At 42.1% G+C, this 20,579-nt stretch overlaps 1 pseudogene; it reads left to right on the top strand.

Moving 5' to 3' along the window:
• LOC142439417 (ATP-binding cassette sub-family D member 3-like) lies at window positions 1-7,399 on the top strand (annotated as a pseudogene).
• Window positions 7,400-20,579: the final 13,180 nt, after the last annotated feature.

The raw sequence follows: 20,579 nt of genomic DNA on the forward strand, positions 1-20,579 counted from the left end.
ATGGAGCTGCAGGGATTTAAAGCCTGCCCCAAGGTGGAAGGTCATGTGCTCTTTCAGTGCTCCGTGGATTTGTCCTAGTTGGCAAGATCACCATAGAGGCCAGACTGAGGTTTCCTCAGCACTGTGTAGCATTGCCTAGGGCTGTCATAGCTGCCTTGTGTGGTGCGAAGTGATCCCAGAGGGCAGGCTGGAGTTCCCCTGCTCTTTTGGTTGAGTTGGGCCTCGAGCAGAGTAGAAGCCCAGAAGTCAGTGGTGGCATTTGAAAGGAAAGAGAGGTAGTGAACAGGAAATAGAGAAAAAGAAGAACAAAGAAAGAAAATGTTAAATAAAAACAAAAACATTCCGACTCCTTGAGACTGATTGCAGTGGGAAAGATACCAGGGAGAGAGAATAAAGAGAGGAGAATAAGAGCAGTAAGCAAGGAGATAACTGAGGCTTGATCACCTGACTGTGGGGATGCAGGAGTCCCAACCCTGCTCAAGGTAGCAGGGTGGTATGCTTGGGGTAGGGTCCCACAGATGCTGGGCAGAATTACCCTCAAAGGCAAGATCACAGCCGAGACAGGCAGCGGTTTCTGCAACAGTGATGAGCACTGGGATTCACGGCTAGATCTCCCTTGTGCTGTATGCAGCAGGGGAGGGGTGAGTTCCCCAGGACATGTAAGACTTCCCCAGATGTTTGGAGGATCACAGATTGGACAGTAGCCCACTGCCACTGGGCTTGTCCTAGTAGCGTGTTTCAGGACCACTGATGCCCTAATACCTGAGAGTTCTTGTTTTTTGTTTGGTTGGTTTCCTTGTCTCCCGGCAAGCAGGAATTGAACTAAGTTATTCTGAAAGCGAGGCCTGCTCCAAGGGGTCGTTTTTAGGTTCACAGGCTCTGGGATCTCTAATTTCTGGCCTTCCTTAGCATGGGCTCCATTGTTATATTAATGTATGTTGAAGGACTCTTTCTACCACTTGTCTTAGAGTTACGCAGTGAGCCTAGGATTTGTAATTTTTACTGAGAAAATGTTATTCTCTCTTTTTTATATTGGATTATGGGCGGCCCATTTGGGGGCTGTCACATTGACCCCCAGACTGGGAGACCCAGCTTATCAGAGAGGTTATCTTCTTCTTGGCCAACTGGAACTGAATTGGCCCCCTGGACTAGGGCTATCTGCTATTTCTGTCACCCAGGGACCTGACTCTGGTAAATTTCCCAACAGCTTTTCAATTGCTCCAAATCTATGACGATCCACTGAGCCGGTCCCCGGGCTATGAGAGAAGACAGTTCACAGTGCAGGGAGCTCTGCTGTGGGGCCCAGTGCTAACTTTCCTGTCTGGGATTTCATCCCCTTTGGGGCATACGCCTGAGGAATTCCCTACTCACCGCCCAACAGGGGCGCTGATAGCTGCTTAGCCAGGGCCCAGGAGCCCAGCACACTGAACGGAGTGCGATTTAGTGCATTCCTGGTTCACATTGTGAGTGGAAATTTTTTTAAATGTGGGGTTCAGGACATACCTTAGAATCCTGATTCTGATTTGCAGACTCTGCCTCCCAGTCTCTTTCAACCGACCTCCCCATGTTCTAGTCTGGGAGCAGGAGCTCTAGGCAGGTTAACCCAACTAGACACCATCTTCTTCCATCTCCCTGCCATTTCCTTTCTTAATTGCTGTGTGTGAGTGTTGATTACATTGATGGGGGCTCCATTAAATGACAGCCACTATAATGTCTGGAAATGTAGAAGAGCCTTTTATTTGGTTATAACTGGACTGGGAGAATCAAAAGCAGTCCAGAGTGAACATCTCAGTGAGTTTTTAAAGGCAAAATTCATTCATTGTGTATTGAAGCAAGCATATGACAAAAATAGAAAGTAAAATTAATATTCTTTTGATTTAGTGAGCTTTATAGAGTACAGGATTGATTATACCATCCTAGTTAATAAAATGAGAATAATAATATTCTTATTACAATATCAAAAGGAACAATGTTATTAATTACACTGTTCTGATCACAGGAGCAAAGAATACATTCTAAAATCAATCACCAGTGGGGATTTCCGACAAGGGCATCGGGAAGGATACAGGTCATTCAGAAGTCAACAAAATGCCATCACTTTGATCTGTTGCCTCTGTATACACATTAAAAACTTCAATCTTTTATATTTTTAGATACTTCAAAATTTCAATTTTTCAAAACTTTAAACTTTTCTATATTTATCTTAATGTTGTCTATTGGTACTTGTTTTTTTCCACTGAGTTGTGACCCATACCAAAGACTGATGTCTTTATTTTCCTTAGCAAGTGCTTGAAAACCTCCTCACTTTAATCAAGCAAATATGTCATCTGCATGTTGAAAATTATATCATGTTTGTTAATAAGCCTTCCGCTAATTCCGATGATGTATTCTTCTTACTATAGTTCGTCTTCTCAAATTGTTTCCTCATCATAAAGATCAAATAAGTATATAGTTAAAGGCTATAGCCGGGATGCTCATCGTTGGTAATTTTAAACCATAAATTATTTTCTGGTTCTTTTCAAACCTCTGCCTTTGGTCAAAGAGCAGATTCTGAATGAACACAGTGAAGTGCTCTGGAATTCCCATTACTCTCTATGTCCTTCCTAGTTTTTAATGGTCCACAGAGTCAAATGTCTGTGCATAGTAATAATCAATGTATCATAAGTAAATATATTTCTGTTATTCTCTGATTTCAGCCAAGATTAATCTGACATCAATCATGACATCCTGTGTTAGTCTGGATTGAGTAGAGAAACAAATCCAGAGACACTGTAGTAGTCTAGGTAGACCAGAGAAACAAAATTCATAAACACTCACATGGTATAACAGTTTTATATAAAGGGTAACTGTACATTTAAGTATCCCAACATAGTCCAGTCCAGGCCCATAAGTCTGACATTAGCCCATATGTGTGACACCAATGTACAAACTCACAAAATACACACAATTACATTGAATGCAGGAGTAAAGCCAATCAGTGAGGGTGTAAGCATGTCAGTGTTGGCAGGGGTCCCACTTCACCTCCAGTAACTAGGGTTGCATCAGGGTAGGTCCATGTGGCTTCTCCTCAGGGATGTCTGGCAGGAAGTGAGCCTTGCCAGCTGAGACAGAGAACTAGCTAAGGGAGCTGCACACTGGTCCGACCATCAGAGAGGAAGAGACCAGAGAGGTGAGGCTTGCTGAGTCATTAATCTTCCTCCCGCTTCAAGTATGCCCATATATGTTTATCTGCCAGATTGGCTCAATAAATCTTATGTATCACAGACACTTATATTTCTTTAAGAAAGATCTTTCTATCAACTAGTAATTGTATATTCAGAAAAGCTCCCAGCCCCAATTCAGATCAAGTTCATAAATCCGATATTAGCCAATATATCTGATACCAGTCTATGAATTCCTATTCAGACACACAGCCATGCAATGATGCCAAATACAGGAATATCACAGGGACCTGGGTGGAAATCATGTGGATCCAATGATGGTGGAAGCATCTCAGGACTGGCTTGGTTCTCCACATGGCTCCTCCAGGTCCAGAGCCCTGTCTCCTTCACTGTAGTGCAATGTGGCTTATCAACAGGAATGTGCCACAGGGAAAGTATGTGCCCTGCCTCCAGGGGGGAAGACATGGCCACACAGAGGCATGATTGGCTATGACTTGATTGACAGGCTAGACTACACCCCTTTGCACAAGTTGACAGTAGATTGTGCGACTGCCACACATCACTTGAATTTCACTTAGCTCTCCTAGTATCTCTGCAACCAGTTTTCAATTAATTTCAATAAAATAAATGTTAATTGCATGTAATATTCATAAGATTCATAGGAAAAGTTTACATTCTTTTTTGTCAGCCTTATTTGGAATGGATATAGTTCGTTGCCAGGTACCTGTCTTCCCAATTTCTTGAGTTTAATGAGCTCAAACGGTGCTTCCAAGTAAGATTCACTGGCACTTATGTGAGGAATATCTCCATGCTTTCACATATTATAAAATATGAAACCTGGAAAACACAATGGATAATCCAGAGCAGCTGCTCACACAAGATGTAGAAAAGTTGTATAACAGTGTAATTGATCTGTATTCAAATACTAGTAGGCCATTTTTATACATAGTTTTATATGTCAAATTGACAATGATGATTGGAGCACAGAGCCAACCAATTATGACTATACATGGCTATCTCTGGGCTGTTTCTAACACAATTTAGAAGACCTATGGATAAGATGACAACACCTGAACAAAAGTATGAAGTAGAATATAGATACATTAATTCCTGGCTCCTGACAAACAATGATGAAATATGCTTTTACATTGAGAATAAAAGAAAATAAGCAGACAATCCACTGAGTCTTCTGCCCCTGCATAATTTCATTTTGTTCTGGTTCCTCATGGGCTTTCTTGATAACAAAATTGCCAAATGCTTTGCCACTATAACTGATTATCTGGTTGCCAACTATCTGTTCCTCACCGGGCATATCCTTCACATCTCAGGACACCCATTTAGGACTGCCAGAGCATGACTACCAAAGTGCAATAATGCTCTCATGAATGTCTTGAGCTCTAAGGTGAATAGTTTTGGTTGCTTTTGAAATGATCACATTGGCTGATTTTTCTATGCAGATTACAAAATGAGTGCAAGTCCTAAAGGATTTAAATCGTGGAAAATATGTATGTAGCATGCTCTGTAAGCAGAAAATAAGTATTGAAGGCTCCTAATCATACCCTTGAAAATTTATTTTGGAGAAATCTTTAAGGCAGATAACATTATCAAGCTTGATCATATTTCTTTAGCAAAATGTCTTAATTTTGAAGTTCAATCTAGAGCCAACATTCTAATTTGTGGCCTTAATGGCTGTTCACTATTCTGTATTCTGGTGAGCTATAGTCTCCTTTTGAGGACATTTAACTAAATATGAGAGAAGAATGAAATTTTATCCTTCTCAAAGAGAGTATATGATACCTGGAAGATTTCGGGTCTAAGTGACACATAGAGATGGAAGAAAGGATCAGTAAAGGAAGTGTATCTTTGAGCTGGTACTGAAGGACTATTTGTAAAACATCCAAATGGGCCATATCCTGGTAGGTGGAGGAAGCTGGAACAGTATTCATGATCAGGGGTGGAGAAAAACAAAAATAGGTGATGGCAAGATTCTTATATCATAAGCCCGTTTGTTTTGGATGAATGTACAAGCAAATCTAGTTTGTATGCTGTGTTAGTCCAGGTGAACTAGAGAAACAAATCCATAGAATCTCATATTTGTATAAGAGAGAGTTTTATATAAAGAGCAATTGTACATTTAGAACGCACCCCAACTCAGTCCATACCAAGCCCACAAGTCCGATATGAGCCCATACATCTGATACCAATCTATAAAGTCTTCTTCCGACTCACGAAACACACGCATTGACCCAGAATGCAGAAGGATCACAGGCCAGTGTAGAAAGTCTTTGGATCCAGTGGTGTTGTAAGCATCTCAGCACTGGCAGGGGTCATTGCATTGTTTCTCTGGCTCCAGAGGTCTGGTTGCATCAGGGTAGCTGGCTTTTCCAGCTCAGTGCTCTAGAGTAGCTCAGTGTGTCTTGTCAGCTGCATTGTCTCCCAGGGAGCGAGCTGAGAGAGAGTCTGTTTCCTGCCTCCAAGCAGAAAATACCAGATATCCCAGAATTCTAAGAAGGCCATGCTAAAAAAGAGGCCTCATTGGTTATGACCTGCCTGACAGACTAGACCTCCGCCCCTTTACTTTTAGTCCTCTCAAGTCCCAAATTGATACCAGATCATGTAACTAGCACTGATGTAGACAGCTACATTTATAGTCATTGTCAGAGGGTTGGCATCACCCTCTTCAATGTGTTGCCTCAGATGTCTCTTTGGAAACATCATGAGTGCTATCTACATGTGGATGGCAGAGGCAATTATGAATTCAAACTGATAACGGAAGGTAAGTTTGAATTTGGCCCTGACAACCAGAGAATGAAACCTGCTCAAAAAAAATAAAATTATTGATTCCACTTAGAAATACAAGCTAAATTGTAAAATGAAATTGAGATTGTGTTTGTATTTGTTTCAAAACACAAACAAAGCAGCAGAATAAGTAGCTAGAGCGTAATTAAGTACAAGTTGTTAAAGCGTTTCATATTACATGTTGTCACGGTTAGGTGCCTTTGAGAAAGTCTGACCCACAGCGACACTGAAGGAAACATCACATAGTCCTGCATCATCCTCACAACCTCACAGTGGTCCCTGTGCCTGAGCCCATGGATTTTACCGCTGGGTTAGTCTTTCTACTTGAAGACCTTCCTCTGTTCGCTACCCCTTTACTTGACCAAACGTAATGTCTTTCTTGAGGGACTGGCTCCGCCTGACAATATGTCCAGAATATCTAGAGCTATGTATCGCCATCCTTGTCTCTAAGGAATACTCTGGCCTTACATATTGGTGTGTCTTTTTAGCAGTCCCTGGTACTTCCAGCACGCTTTTCTGGTACCACGGTTCAAATGCATCGATGCTTCTACAGTCTTCCTGATTCAATGTCCAACGTTCACAAGCATATGCTACAATCAAAAGTAGTATAGCTTTTATCACATGCACCTTAGTCCTCAAAGGAACCTATTTATTTCATTACTCTAAATGGATCATGGGATCTCGTGCATCACATTTGCATAGAGTAATACATCTTTTGATCTCTTGAGCTCTGCTGCTTTGAGTATTTATTCTAGATCCAAGCAAGACAAAACCCTTAACAACTTCAAACTTCCCTCCACTTATCATGATGTTACCTATTGGTCCAGTTGTGAGGAATTGAATCTTTCTTACATTGAGTTGTAATCCATCCTGGAGGCTCTAATCCTTGATCTACATCAGCAAGTGTTTGATTCCTTCTCATTTTCAGCAAGCACGGTTATGCCATCTGTGTGTTGATCGTTGCTAATAACCCTGCCTTCACAACTGATGCCCACCTTGTTGATAATCCAGCTCCAGGGATGATTTGCTCTGCATATAAATTGAACAAATACGGTGAGAAGATTCAACCCTGCCACATCTTTCTTGATTTAGAACCTGGCATCATTCCCTTTTTCTTTTCACACAATTGCCTCTTGATCCCTGCACAAGTTCCTCATGAGCACAACGAAGTGTTCTGGAGTTCCCATTCTTTCCAAGCTTAACCCCAGTTTATATGGTTCACACAGTGAAATGCCTTGGTCAGTCAACAAAACACAAGTAAACATCTTTCTGTTGTTCTCGTTTTGAATCAAGATCCGCCTGATATCAGGAAATATATCCCTTGTTCCATATCTGTTTCGGAATCCCTCCTGAACTGCAAACAGAACCCTACCAATGTCCTGCTGAAACTGCAGTTGGATGATCTTAAGCATAATTTTACCGGTGTGCACTATCAATGATATGGTTCTATAGTCTGCGCATTATGTTGTATCACATTTGTTTGGAAGAAGAAAAATATGGATGTCTCCTAGTGAATTGGCCAGATGGTTCTCTTCCAAATTTCCTCGCATAGGCAAGTGAGGGCTTCCAGTATTCCCCAGCTTTCTGAAACATTTAATGGGTATTCCCTACAATCCTGGTTATTTATTATTAATAGATTTTAATGCATACATGGGGGCCCCCCTAAAAACACAGAATTTCATGGGGAGGAACAGAGATTTATTTCCAATAATTTTTATTAGGAGCTCATACAAGTCTTATCACTATCCATACATGCATCAATTGTGTAAACCACATTTGTACATTCATTCCCCTCATCAGTCTCAAAAGTTTTGCTTTCCACATAAGCCCCTGGCATCAACTCATTTTTCACTCCCTCTCCACTGCCCCCTCCCTCATGAACCCTAATCATTTATAAAATATTATTTTGTCATATCTTCCACTGTCCCATATTTCCCTTCACACACTTTTCTGTTTTCCATCCTTCAGGGAGGATGCTATATGTAGATCCTTGTAATCAGTTCCCCCTTTCCATTCCACCCTACCTTCCCCCTCCCAGTATTGCAACTCTCACCACTGGTCTTGAAGGGATCATCTTTCCTGGATTCCCTGTGTTTCCAGTTCTTATCTGTACCAGTGTACCACTCTGGTCTATCTAGATTTGTGAGGTAGAAATGAGATCATGATAGAGAGGCTTGGGTAGGAAGCATTCAGGATCTAGAGTAAAGTTGTATGTTTTATCATTTCTATATCACACCCTGACTGGCTCATCTCCTTCCCCAGAACCTTCTGTAAGGGGATGTCCAGTGGCCTTCGAATGGGCTTTGAGTCGCCACTCTGCACTCCCCACCTCATTCACAATGATATGATTTTTTTGTTCTGATGATGTCTGATACTTGATCTTTTCAACACCTTGTAACCACACATACTGGTGTGCTTCCACCATGTGGGCTTTGTTTCTTCTGAGCAAGATGGCTGCTTGTTTACCTTCAAATCTTTAAGACCCCAGACACTATATCTTTTGATAATGGGCACCATCAGCTCTATTCACCATATTTGTTTATTCACATTTGTCTTCAGCAAATGTGTCAGGAAGGTGAGAATCATAGAAAGCCACTTTAATAGATCAAAGTATTCTTGCATTGAGGGAGTACCTGGGTGGAAGCCTAATGTCAATCTGCTACCTTAATATGAAACCTATAAATATATGCACATAGATCTATTTCCCAATCATCATATATAAATGTATTTACATATGTATATATCTTTATTTAGACCTCTTTAAATGACCTTTGCCTCTTAGCTCTTGCTTCTCTTTCCTTTGACTTTCGTCTTGTCCCACTATCATGCTCAATCTTCATTTGGGTTTCAGTAATTTCTCTTGATTACATTATCCTTGATCACACCATACCAGACTTCCTACACCCTCCTCACCACCAATTTGGATCACTTGTTGTTCCCTTGTCCCTGGGTTTGTTAACACCACGACCTTTCCCCCGACTCCATCTCTCCCATGTCACGTTTGGTGGGCCCCTTAAGCTTTTTTTTTTTAAGCTTTCCTCAGTGGACTCATGTTGTACTTGTCCTTTGTGCTTGGTTTACTTCGTTTAGCATGAGTGCCTCCAGTTCTTCCCATGCAGCGATGTGCTAATTCATCACTGCTTTATAGCGATGCTATACATACTCCATTGTATGTATACAACACGGTTTTTTAATTCACTTGTCATTGATGGAAATTTGGGTTGTTTGCATTTCCTTGCAATTGTAAACTGTGCCGCAATGAACACTGATGCCCACATGTCTGGCCGTGGTTTGTTTCTTGCCTCTTCTGGGTATATGCCCAGTAGGGGGATTGCTGGGTCCTATGGTAGCTCAATCGCCACCTGTTTTTGACATCTCCAGAGAAATTTCCATAGTGGCTGTACATCCCTACAAGTCCAACAGCAGTGGATGAGAGTTCCTGTCTCCCCACAGCCCCTCCAACACTTGTTGCTTTCTGATTTTTTGAATTGGGCTATCTTTGAGGGTGTTAGGTGGTATCTAATTGTTTTAATTGGCATTTCTCTTATGGCTAAAGATGAGGAACATTTTCTCAGGTTTGTTGGCCATTCTGATTCCTACTCCTGTGAAAGTTCTGTTCAGGTCCTTTGCCAACCTGCTCAGTGGGCAATATGGCTTTTCCTTTTTGGAAGCTAACAGAGTATTGTAGCTTTTAGTAATAAGGTCTTTATCTGCTATGTCACTGCTGAAGGTGTTTTCCCAGTCCGTGCACACTCTTATCACACTTTTGGTGAATTTTTTCTATGTACACAGGTGTTTTACCTTCAGTATTTCCCACTAGTCAATGTGTGCCTCCTCTCTGTTTGTGTCGTTCCCTATTTCTGATAGCCTATGTATTCCCTGTGCCAAAGTTCTCAAGTGGGTCACAATTCCATCATTTATGGCCCTGATAGTTTGGGGTTTTCCTTTAAGGTCTGTGATCCACTTTAAGTTTATCCCTGTGCATGGAGTGAGATAAGGGTCTTGCTTAATTTTTCTGCAGGTAGATATCCATTTTTTCCAGCACCGCTTGTTGAAGAGGACGTCTGTTTCCCATTGGATAGTTTGGGGGCCCTCATCACAAATTGGTTGTTTGTATACTGATGATTTAATTCTGGTTTTCCGTTCTTTTCCATTGGTCTGAGTATCTGTCATGTGTTTTTGAAAACTGTGGCTGTATACTATATGACAAAGTCAGGTAAAGTAAGCCTTCCCACTCTGTCCTTCTTCTTGAGGAGTTCTCTGCTAATTCTTGGCTTTTTCCTTCCCCATATGAAGTTGGTAATCAGTTTATCTGGTTTTTTGAAGAAAGATCAGGGTAATTGTATTGAAATTGCATTAAACTTATATAGTGCCTTGGACTGAACTGACATCTTTACTATATTGAGTCATCTAATCCATGAACATGGGATATTCTTCCAGTTGCTGAGGGTACTCTTGGTTTCTTGTAATAGTGTTCAAAGTTTTCCTCATAGCAATTTTTTTGTTCTTTTAGTCAGGTATGTCCCTAGATATTTCAATTTGTGCTTTACTACTGTGAATGGCACCACCTTTTTGATCTCCTCTTGTGTGGACTTAACTGATGTATATAGCAGTCTGATGGGCTTCTCTTTGTTAATCTTGTATCCTGCTACTCTGAGAAACTCCTTTATTTCCTCCAGCACTCCCCTTGTGGAGCATTTATGATTTTCCATATATAAAATCTTATCATCTGCAAATAATAATAGTTTCACCTCTTCCTACCCCAGACGAATACCTTTGGTGTCTTTTCTTTGCCTATGCTGTTAGCTAAAACTTCAAGTGTGATGTTAAATCAGAGTGGGGTTAAGGGACCTCCTTGTCTCACCCCCTTTTTTCAGAGGGATTGTGTTAGTCTTTTCTCCATTGACTACCAAGTTGGCTATTGGTTTTTCATATTGTGTTAGACAGGGTTTCTAGAGAGATAGAACCATATTGCTGATAATTATATATATATATATAGTTATATATATATAGTTATATATAGTTATATAACACAAGAAATGAACTGTTAAATTACAAACAGACAGATAGACATATAATACAAGAAAAGAACAGTTAAATTATAAAGCAGTACAAATGGCTCAGTGCAACTCACTCCATGAGAGAGTTGTGAGACACTGGCAGTCCTTCAAGTCTGAGGGCCACCAGGTAGTCCTCTGTAGAGAGAGAGAGCTAGACTATCCCAGAACAGGCAGCAAACTGCAAGACAAGTCAACAATAGTCATCCAGGTCACCAAATGTCAGTTCCCAGCTCCAGAGATGTACATTCCAATTCTCTGGCAAGGCAAGTCTTAAGGGGACCTCAAATTACACTGTTCACAGGATAGGCATCCCACAGATAGTGTAGCTTGCAAATTGAGGCATAGAACAAGCAAGGCAGCCAAACACTCATCTGATGATCAAGGAATGAGGGATAAGAAAGGCGAGGCTCATCTAACCATTTATCTCTCCACCCTTCAATTAATGCCACATGTGTTTATCAGTCAGGCTGGCACAATAAACCATCTCAATCCACTCCTTGACAACCTGGCACCTGTACACAATTCTTTAGCCATATATACTTATATAATGTCCAGACATTGATGAAATCACACTTATATCTATCATCAATCATCTATCATACATTTAAATGAAAACGTACTGAGTGCAATTGTATCTGATATATCATACTTAAACAAAGGAAAGATATGCAATAAGCACATAAAATAGAAAATACATTGACAATTAGAAACCTAGCTTTTGCAATTGATCACGTGGTTGTAATTGATAGGGAGAACTACCTTCTTGTACTATCCATTCTATATTACCTTTATCCTCAGCAAGCACCTCAGCTGGTGGTGGTTTTTTGCCTGGTGGGGTGACCCAGACCTTCATTCCTGAGGGGTCTGGGTCATTATAAGTCCTGTCAGGATTGGGTTGCTGTAATTTACCACTTACTTTAATCACAGGGCATGGTAGCACAAAGAGTCGGCCAATGGTTCTCCAGGTTTCCAGGCATATTCTTATTAACCTTCATTTTGTAACACCAGTCCACTTTATCCTTGGCAATCAGGATCAATCACACATCTTAGCACAGTGACACCCTTCCTGACCTGTTGATCAAAAGGCATGAGAAGCCCTAAGTGGCCAGGAGGCATCCTCAGCTGCCAGTTCAGTGGAATCCGTGCTGTTTCCCAGTGAGAGAGTTCGTTCCTTTGGGACCAGGACCTCCATGCCTGAGGAACACAGGGTTGCTGGGACAAGAATCAAAAATGCTGCAAGGGGATCACTAGGAGTAACAGTGAGTGGATGCCACTCCAGCTTCCACCCCTTGGCTCCTAGACTCATGAATTCTGGGTATTGTAGACATAGCACCATATATTGGCCGCTGGTTTAGAGCTTATACAGCTTCCCGAAAAACATTTCACCAGCACAAGTTGTTGCCACCTAGTTGGCATTATAATTGTGTCTTTAGGAGCCCATTCCATTGTTCTATAAAGCCGGCAACTTCAGGATGATGAGGAACATGATACGACCAGTGGATTCCATAGGAATGGGCACATTGCCTCACTGCATTTGCTGTGAAGTGAGTTCCTTGATCTGAAGCAATGCTATATGGGATGCCATACTGGTCAATGAGGCAGTCTGTAAGTCCACGAATAGTAGTTTTGGCAGAAGCATCTTGTGCAGGGAAGGCAAATCCATATCCAGAGTAGCCCTCTTTTCCAGTAAGAACCAAACGCTGTCCCCTCCATGATGGAAGTGGTCCTATGTAATCAACCTGCCGCCAGGTTGCTGGTTGAACTCCCCAGGAATGGTCCCATATCTTGGACTTAATGTTGGTTTCTGCTGCTGGAAAGCAGGGCACTCAGCAGTAGGTATGGGCAAGTCAACCATGGTGAGTGGAAGTCCATGTTACTGTGCCCATGCATAATCTCCATCCCTGCCACCATGTCCACTTTGTTCCTGTGCCCATTGGGCGATAACAGGAGTGGCACAGGAAAGAGGAGGACCAGTCTCCACAGTGCATGTCATTTGGTGAGCGTTCGTGTGAGATACAATTACCTTTACTTTCTTGGCCCATTCAGAGAGGTCTATCCACATACCTCTTACCCACATCTCCTTGCCACCAATTTTCCAATCATGGTCCTTCCAATTCCCTTACCATCCAACCAAACCATTAGCCTCAGCCCATGAATCAGTATATAGTCTCACATTTGGCCATTTTTCCTTATATGCAAACTGAACGGCCAGTGCACTGCTCAGAATTCTGCCCATTGTGAAGATTTCCCTTCACCACTGTCCTGTAGGGAGGTCCCAGAAAGGGGCAGTAGTGCTGCTGCTGTCCACTTACAGGTGACACCTGCATATCGTGCAGAGCCATCCGTAAACCAAGCATGACTTTTTTGGTCTTCTGTTAAAGTATGGTAAGGAACTTCCCTGGAGGCCATAGGTGCAGACTGGGAGAAAGAATGTGATGTGACAGGAGTGGAGATTGTGGTCATTTGGGCCACTTCTTCTGCAACTTACTTGTCCCTTCAAATCTTGCTTTGGCCCATTCTCATATATACCACTTGCATTTAACAATGGAGTGTTGCTGCGCATGTCCAACTTTATGATTCCGTGTGTCATTCAATACCCACTACATGATAGGTAGTTCAGGCTTCATGGTGACTTGGTGGCCCATAGTGAGGCGTTCAGTCTCCACCAAGAACGAGTTACGGGCCAACAGCTGTTTTTCAAAGGGGGAATAGTAGTCTATGCTGTGATTCACCAATAGGGGTCTGCCAAAGACTCCACACTGCATCTTTATCTACAACTGACATCTCTGGCATCATTGGGTGCGCTGGATCATATAGTCCCATTGGCAAAGCAGCTTGCACAGCAGCCTGGACCTGTTGAAGAGCTTTTTCTTGTTCTGGGCCCAACTCAAAATTGTAGGCTTTTTGTGTCACTTGATAAATAGGTCAAAGTAGAAAACCCAAGTGAGGGATATATTGCCTCAAAAATCTGAAGAGGCCCAATAGGCATTGTGCCTCTTTTTTAGTTGTTAGGGGTGTTAAATGCACAATAGCTTATCCCCCTTTAGTAGGAAGAGCTCATCATTCGTAACACCACTGAACTCCTAGAGATTTTACTGAGGTGGAGGGTACCTGAATCTATGTTGGGTTAATTTACCAGCCACTTGTACGCAGATATTGTACCAATGAATCTAGGACCTTTGACACATCCTCCTTAGTGGGTCCAATCAGCATAACGTCATCAAAATAATGGACCAGAGTGACATTTTGCGGAATAGACTGGTGATCAAGGTCCCTTAAGACTAAATTATGGCACAGGACAGAAGAGTTCATGTACCTCTGGGGGAGAGTTGCGGAAGTATATTGTTACCCCTGCCAGGTGGAGGCAAACTGCTTCTGGTGTTCTTTTGAGACTGATATTGAGAAGGCATAAGCCAGAACAATAGCTGCATACTAAGTACCAGGAGAAGTATTCATTTGCTCAAGCAATGAAATCACATCTGGAATGGCAGTTGTAATTGGAGTCACCACCTGGTTAAGTTTATGATAATTCACTGTCATTCTCCAGGATCCCTCTGTCTTCTTTACAGGCCAAGTAGGTGAACTAAATGGGATGTAGTAGGAATCACCACCCTGCATCTTTCAAGTCTTTGATGGTGGCACTGATCTCTGCAATCTCTCCAGGAATGCGATACTGCTTTTGGTTTACTATTTTCCTAGGTAATGGCAGTTCTAATGGTGTCCACTTGGCCTTTCCCACAATGATAGCCCTGATTCCACATTTCAGGGAGTAATATGTGGGTTCTGCCAGTTATTAAGTATGTCTATTCCAATGATGCATTCTGGAACTGGGGAAATAACCACAGGATGGGTCCGGGGGCCCACTGGACCCACAATGAGGCATACCTGAGCTAAAACTCAATTGATAACTTGAACTCCACAAACCCCCACTCTGACTGCTGGTGGTCCTTCGAAACACATTGGGTCTCATGGAACTACTGTCAGTTCCGAGCCAGTGACCAGTAATCCCCAACAAGTATGATTATTTCCTTTCCCCCAATAAACAGTCACTCTTGTGAAAGGCCACTGGTCTCTTTGGGGAAGGCTAGAAGAAAGACTAACAGTATAGACCTTTGCTGATGTACCAGAGTCCTCCTTCATTGGGACCCGAACTCTCCCTTCATTCAAGGGGCTGTGGATCTGTAAACTGCCTCAGGTCTGGGAATTTGTTGAGCGATCTTGACTGTCTGTTCTGCTGTTCACCTGATCTACCATTCTTCCCCTGTATAAATCACATAAATATTTAATAGTTTTCCCATCTATTTCATTCCTAGGGACACCGTGGCTAAGTAGTCAAGGCCATCATTCCACACGAAACAGGTTGCCGTGATTACTCTGGAAACCTAGTTCTATATCATAACCACATCCACCCTCTCCCTGCTGATTCAGTGCTGACTCCTGCCTTCTACCATCAGGGGGACCAATCAGCCCCATTGTGGTCAAATGTCAGAGTTTGCTTAGATCTGAGCTTGTGTTGCTTTGTTGCTTGTGGGAGGGAAGCAGCTGGCAGCTCTCCGTGTTCTCTGTGAGATGTGGGACTGTAACTGACTTAGGAGACAGTCTGTGTGGGGCTATTATAGCAAAGTGGCAGGTTGTCGGGAGGAGTGTGAGAGATGCTGTTCCTCTTACGTTATCAGGGGAGTGTTAAAACCCTGAATGAGCAAACAGAGGTAAACACCACAGCGTGGTCTCAGGGATCTATGTGGGGTGTGGGGATACGTCCTGCTCTTGAGAGAGAGTCTATTTAGAATCTTGTACCTTCATGGTGAGTCACAGAACTAGGGTGAATCGGGGAAGGGTGGCAGATGCCATCCTTCTGGTCCAGGAGAGGGAGGGGTAAAGTTAGGCTTTGAATGGCTGTGCTGAGGCTGAATTGCAGAGGTGAGCTCCTAGGGCTCTGTGGAGTGTGGCACCGTGACCTGCACTTGGGAAGCAGTCTGTCTGGGGACAATACACCATGTGGGTAGGTCGTGGCACTAGAGTGAAAATGTGTGTGTGCAGGGGGTGTTGGTAGCAGACACACTCCCTCTGGTCTTAAGAAGGGACAGGGAGAGTTTGGGAGCAGGTGTGGTGAAGATATAGCTTCACAGCGAGCTCTAGAAGCACTAACTTGGAAGGAGGGTTGTGAACCACAAACCGAGGACACTGGGATTCTAGGTGTAGCACTTGATTTTCCAAGGTTGTTCCCCTAACCTCTTGATTTTTGTGGTCTCACGATGGGAGCACAAGACTGGTGATTCTACAGTGTTTCATCTTCCCTGAAGTCTGTGATAAAGAGTTTTTTTAAAACTAACACTAACAAAGTAAAACAAAAAAACCCTCGATCAAAAAGAAAGGAAAACAGCTAAAGCTGGAACAAATTGTAAATGGATCAAATGGAGATCAAATTATATGAAGTATTAACCTGTTTTAACCTAACCAGCAAATATCCACTTGCCAATGCATTCTGCATTATATCAAGGCTTTTGGTATTCTGGTCCACGGTCAGAGGGAAATCACCAGAGGCTGAAACCACGTGATTTCCCCTTCCCATTTTTTAAAACTGAAACAGCTTTAAAATGTGTCAAAAGAGAGGTCAATTTTACTACATCTGCTATATTAGACTTTACAAGGTTCTCAGTCTCCTAACAGGGTTATTCACACACTTCAACTATGATTAGAGGGAATTCAGCAGAGGCTTAATCCATGTGTGGACCGTGGAAGTGGGTTTAGACTTCAACTGTCACCCCTTCACTTCTGGAAACTGGCGGTTTACAAGTTAAGCTCTAATAGCATTCTTTCCTTTAGATTTAGATTATATTAGTTACACTCCTTGGAGTACACAGGCTGGTGTGCTTCTTCCATGAGGACTTAGTGGAGACCTCCCTTAGACGGCTGCTTGTTAGAAGACAAGCCTTTTAAACCACAGATGCTATTCCTTCAGATACCTGGGCATCATCTCAACCAAGCATCAGATGATCATTCGAGGGTTTTGAATTTGGCAATGTCATTGTTGTAAGGTGCCATTGAGTCAGGTCTGTCGCACAGGACTTTAAGCATCACAGAGTGAAATTCTGCCCGTCCTGCAGCATCCTCACAGTAGGCCTCATGCTGGAGCCCATTGTTGCAGTCACAGTGTGCACACATCTCCTTGGGGCCTTCCTCTCCCTTGCTGCCCCTCTGCGTTACCAAACATTGTGTCCTTCTCCGGGGAACCAGCTCTTCTTATAGTATGTCCAAATATGTATGATGAATTCTTGCCCTCCTTGCCTCCAAGGAGCAAATACCATGTATTTGGTATCCTTAGTTGTCAAAGTCAAACCTTTGCTTTGCAATACTCCAGAAGAATCTCGGGCAGAATATTTATCTAATGAAAATTGTTTTGTGATATCTTTACTGCTGCTTCCATGAGCAATCATTGTGGATTCAAACAAGACAAAATCCTTGACATCTTCAAACAATTCTCCATTTATAATGATGTTGCCTATTTGTCCAGGTATGAAATTGTGGCTTTCTTTTCACCATATCTTGATGCGGATTAAAAACTGCAAATCTTGACTTCATCAGCAAGAGCTTCAAGTCCACATTGATTTCAGCAAGTAAGGTATGCTATATGCATATGGAAGGTTGTTAAAGTTTCCTTCAATCTTAGAGAAACTGTCTTCTTCAGATAATCCAGGTTTGGGATGATTTTGTCAGCACCCCGACTGAATAAATATGGTGAAGAGACACAATTATGACCTACACCTTGCCTGATTTCAAACTGCCCAGCATGCCTTGTCCTGATTCCACAACTGCCTCCTTTAAAAAAAAACAACATTTTATTAGGGGATCATACAACTCTTATCACAATCCATACATATACATACATCAATTGTATAAAGCACATCTGTACATTCTGTTCCCTCATCATTTTCTATTTTTTTTACATTTTATTGATACATGTACAAGTTCCAAACGAGACCAAGACATGTTCTGGAATTCCCATTCTTCTCAAGTTATCCTTAGTTAACATCCGCATAGTCAAATCCTTGGCCTGTGAGTAAAACAGTAAATGCGTTTCTGGTGCTCCCTGATTTCAGCCACGACACAGTTGGCTCGGGCCCTGCTTTCCCTTGTTGCTCATGCTCTTCTCATTCCAACGGAAACGCTGGCACACCCCTGACAATGTACTGCTGCAACCGCTGTTGGAGGGCTTCAGCCACATTTTGCTGGAATGTGAGATCAGTGATGTTGCTGTGTAGTTGGAGAATTCCTTTGGGTCACCTTTCTATGAAGTGTGAACAAATATAGATCCATTCCTGTCACTTCACCAAGTAGCTCTTTTCCAAATTTCCTGGAATAGAGGAGTGAGTGCTTCCAGACTTTGTCAGCCTGTTGGAACAGTATTGAGCAATAGTTTGTTCTGTTCATGAGGAGTATGGAGACTTGCTGTAACCATTGGACTCCAGTAACGAGGTCGGCAGTGTCAGATCCATCATTCTCTGTGGGATACACAGAGGTTGATTGCTGCTGATAGATCCTTGTAAACATAGACAGACTTAACCCTATATAGAGTTTCTATGCTTCAGAATTGGCTTCGTGGCTGTGGTTGGGGTAGTATTGCATTGTATTCCTCTAGATAATTTTATTCATCTATTTCCTTAATTTGCAGCATCATGCAGAGAGATGCTGGGAACAATCTAGTGCTGAATTCTTGGTGGTCACACGCGCATTTCCCTGAACAATTTAACTAGGAATGACCCAGTTGCCAACCCATATTTCAAAGCGATTGGACCATTCAATCCTCCTCCAGCGTTAACTTTCATCTGCATCCAAAGTTAAATGCCGGACTTTTCAATAGTATTCATTTTGTGAGTATATAGTTTAATTGGGTATCTATGTTGTGTGTCACTGCTTTGTAATGATGTTGAGCACATTTGTGTATTTAGGTATGTGAGATAGGTGCTGTGACATTTTGCTTGAACTATTTATGCATGATACATATAAATCTTCTGTCTGCTCTATTAGAAATATCCTTCCCTATATGGGTTAATTAATTAATTTAAAAAATCTTCTGATTGTGGGCCCATACACCTTTTATCACAATCCATACAGAAGTCCATTCGGTCAAGCATATTTTTACATTTTTGCTCTCATCATTCTCAAAACATTTGCTTTCCACTTGAGCTCTTGGTATCAGCTCATCATTTTCCCCCTCCCTCCCATCCTCTTCCTCATGAACACTTGATAATTTATAAATTATTATTATTTTGTCATATCTTACACTGTACAGCATCTCCCCTCACCCAATTCTCTGCTGTTTATCCTTCAGGGAGGAGGTTATGTGAAGGTTCTTGTCATTGGTTCCCCCTTTCTACCCCACATTCCCTCCACCCTCCCATTATCACCATTCTCACCACTGGTCATGAAGGGATCATCAGTCCTGGATTCCCTGTTTTTCTAGTTCCTATCTGTATCAGTGTACACCCTCCTGTTTCAGCCAGATTTGTAAGTAAGAATTGGGATCATGATACTGGGGGGAGGGGTAGGAAACATTAGAGAACTAGGGGAAAGTTGTATGTTTCATCGTTTGCTACACTGTATCCTGACTGGCCTGTCTCCTTCCCAGGACCCTTCTGTCAGGGGATGTCCTGTTGCCTGCAGATGGGCATTGGGTTCCCACTCCTCACTCCTCCTCATTCACAATGATATGATTTTTTGATCTTTGATGTATGATATCTGATCCCTTCGATGCCTTATTTCACACACTGGTGTTCTTCTTCCATGTGGATTTTGTTACTTCTGCGATAGATGGCCCCTCGTTTACCTTCAAGTCTTTTAAACCCCAGAAACTATAACTTTTGATAGCTGAGCACCATCAGCTTTCTTCACCACATTTGCTTATGCACACATTTGTATTCAGCAATCTTGTTGGGAAGGTGTGCATCATGGAATGCCAGTTTACTAGAAAAAAGTGTTTTTGCATTGAGGAAGTACTTGTTCATCTGCTACCTTAATACCAAACCTATAAATATATGCACATAGATCTACTTCCCCATCAGCATATATAAATATATTTACATGCCTGTATTTGGACCTCTATAAATGCCGTTGTCTCCTATTCTTTCCTCTATTTCCGCTTACTTTCCTCTTGTCCCACTATCAGCCCTCATTTGGGTTTCAATAATTCCTCTTGGTTACATTGCCCTTGATCAAGCCCTACCTGGCTCCATACACCCTTCTTGCCACAGATTTTGGATCACTTGTTGCTGTCTTGTCCTGAGTTTTTAATAGTACTTCCTTACCCCCATCTTCCCCTTTCACATGTTCCCCTGAACCATTGGTCCTCTTGTTTTCTCCTCCAGGTTGGCTTAATTTGTTTTTATAATGCCTTTTGATAGACATGACTTTTTAATTGTTACTTATGTCCACTTTTGCATTTTATAGCAGTGGTCTTTGAGTGCATTTTCACGAATATTGGCCCTGAAGCCACAACTGAATATTTCCACTCATTGGTTTTTGAGTTTTATCTTTTTAGCATCACATTTATTACTATCAA

This window comes from Tenrec ecaudatus, chromosome 1, assembly GCF_050624435.1.
Source record: "Tenrec ecaudatus isolate mTenEca1 chromosome 1, mTenEca1.hap1, whole genome shotgun sequence".
NCBI lineage: Eukaryota > Metazoa > Chordata > Mammalia > Afrosoricida > Tenrecidae > Tenrec > Tenrec ecaudatus.